The sequence below is a fragment of the Pleurodeles waltl genome, chromosome 12 (genome assembly GCF_031143425.1).
Source record: "Pleurodeles waltl isolate 20211129_DDA chromosome 12, aPleWal1.hap1.20221129, whole genome shotgun sequence".
Taxonomy (NCBI): Eukaryota; Metazoa; Chordata; class Amphibia; order Caudata; family Salamandridae; genus Pleurodeles; species Pleurodeles waltl.
In genome coordinates this window covers 133,985,499-133,988,336 of record NC_090451.1, presented here as the reverse complement: position 1 = coordinate 133,988,336, position 2,838 = coordinate 133,985,499, and the positions used below count along the sequence as shown (strand labels likewise).

At 42.8% G+C, this 2,838-nt stretch overlaps 1 non-coding gene across 1 annotated transcript; it reads right to left on the bottom strand.

Moving 5' to 3' along the window:
* Positions 1-624: 624 nt before the first annotated feature.
* TRNAI-GAU (transfer RNA isoleucine (anticodon GAU)) lies at positions 625-706 on the bottom strand. The gene has a single exon. It is a non-coding gene; the product is annotated as a tRNA-Ile (tRNA).
* Positions 707-2,838: the final 2,132 nt, after the last annotated feature.

Sequence of the window (2,838 nt, the reverse complement as noted above, 5' to 3'; positions counted from 1 at the left end):
ACGTCCCTAATAAATAAGATTGATTCGTTATACCTTAGCAGGTGCACGAATATTACGAATTGCTGAAAGTAATACACATTTATTGTGCTGGAAGTATATCAGAGTGAGTAAAAAACATTCAGAAATGTAGTACAAAATGATCATAATAGCGAGGGGATTCGAACCCGCAGCACCGAAGATCTTGACTTTTAATGTAGTGTTTTAGATCGCTCGACCACGATAATCAGAGGGACGTAAATGTTTACGTATCTGAATATAGAGAGCATGACTCAGATCTTTTGAGTTGGATAGAGCTTTGCTTTTATATTCCTTTTCACCTTGTCGTAAAACAAATAAATTGTTAATATAAAATAATAAACTTTGCCAAAAAAAGAAGAACGCTAGGGAGCTAAGAATCGTCTTTTGGCGGTCATCGATGTTGTATTAATTTATAGGAAACGTCCTTAATGAGGAAGATGAACTTGTAATGCCACAACAAGCGCACAAATGCAACGTCCTTTCCAATTGTAATCAGAAATCATCAATTATTATGCTGGGAAATATTGGCGTAATGCTCATCGGTCTCTGTTCGGACGAAACGCAAAACCTGAACTCTCTGTAGATAATTCCAAAATGGAAGATACCCGACGAGGGTGGGATTCGAACCCAAACACACAGAGCACAATGGATTATCAGTCCATCGCCTTAGCCACTCAGCCACCTCATCTGATGCCCTTGTCTTCCACGAGCACCTATAAATACCCACATATCCTACACATCACATATGTTTTTGTCGTTGTGTTATTATTTATGTTTTTACTACAGCACCCATATGCTCTGTGGACTTGGATATGATTTGCCCTCAAATATTCAGATGGTAACTTCACTAAATGTCATTTTTACACCAACCTCTAGATCCTCTATGAACTTGGAGATCATGTTTCACACTATATTGTGGGAACAACTTTCATATACAACACCGTCACCCCGACGAAGAAGCAGCTCAATTATCCCTGTTGAAAAAAAACATTGAAATCTTGTGCACATGCGCATTCACACTTCATTTTGAAGTTCGCAACCTGACTACTCAAATGCAGGAATATAGGAAACCCACTATACCATTTGTGCCAGGAACATGCATTATAAAGTGTCGTCGATCAATAATATTATTAAAAACCGATGTCGAAAAATAAATCGCCCCATCATTGATGGAAATATTTGACCCTCATCTGCACCCACTCTCTCTTCCTGATCTGAGCCCATATTTACTAATCTTTCAAGAAACAAAGTAGAACTCGGCACCAATGTTGCTTCATTGTGGTGTCATCACCTCAGAATCTGGAGGGGACCCTCAGCCGGGCTGAGGAGCCCAGAAGAACATCTAACAATGTTTCTTCTCTGTTCCTCCAGGAACCTAGAGTCGGCCACGCAGAGGAGCCAAGGATGAAGACATTTGAGTAAATGTGTGTGTTTTTTTTTTTAACTAACATGACCTTTTCCCTTCAAAGGAAAATGACAATGTCATAGCTTGTGCACGTGTCAAATGTGGGGCCTAATACCTACAAGTAAGTGTGTTTTTGTGAAAGGTGATGGTTTACCGTTTCTGAACTGAACAAAAATCCAAGGGGAAAAAAGTAGTAGACGGTAACAGAGAAGACATCCATGGGCTGAAATGTGCTGATCCAGTGCCTCGAGCTGTGCACTGTGGGGAGAGCAACAAAATGGGAGACAGTTGGACCGACCAAAAGTGCTTTGCAAAATATGATGTTGGAATGACAACCACTGCTATCTCTATACCGGACCTAAAATGATTCCCTTTAAGTACGCAGTGGAAGGATGCAACCACTGATGCCTGAGGAAGTGGTGATTTAGGGCTGAGTGACTTCCCTCTCATAGAGGAGCTTGATCTACAGTGAGTGCTACAACACTTGGGGGCATATTTAGGAGCCCCTTGCGCCGTCTTAGCCCTATTTTATTACACTAAGGTGGCCATTTCCCCACGCCAAATTTACAAAGTGGTTCTATGCATGCATTGTGCCTCTTTGTAATCCCTTGTGGCGCCACAGTATGCCTGCACCAGGCCCATGTATGCAAAGTGGGCATTCCGGAGCTAGGAGGCCCACAAAAATGGCGTAGAGAATTTTCACAGATTACACTGCACCATTTTTGGTGTAATTTTAATGCCTGTTCAGAGCAGACGTTACAGTGACACAGGCATAGAAGTCTATAGGGCTCCTTGCACTTTGCTACACTAGCGTATACATTTTTGACACTAGTCTAGAAAAGCGCCACAATAGCGTAAAAAATGTTGACACCATTGTGCCAACGACGACCATGGTGCGCCATATTATAAATACAGCGTAACCATGGTGTCGTTAAGTGCTGGGAGGGGGGCACAGAAAAAGTGGTGCATCAGCTCTGATGGGCCATGGTTTTGAAGCACCTTTTGCGCAATGTTTATTCTGAAGCAACTGACAAATTGTCAGCCCCCAACACACAACAATCACATTTTATGGGACTTTAGTATTTGTCACATTTCTCTTTCTCAGGCCATAAGCTGAGTCCAGCCCTTTGTCCCTCCCCCCCAGTAGTCTACCGCAGAGGTAACAAAGTCCTCTCCACACAAAATGAGTAATTATCAGTGATTAACCCTGTTCCAGGGAGAGGAGAGGGTGTGGGAGAAATCTGCAGCTGATAACTAGCTTGTAAAACTGCAGCTAGGAGAGGTCATTCCAGGCCCAATAGAGCAAGGGAGATGGGCCAGTTCTCTGGAGACTACACAAGAGGGGTTCGCCTATGAGGTTTTGGTGGGAAAATGATCAAGTAGTGATGTCAGTTAGGATCAGAGCTGAGGGCCTC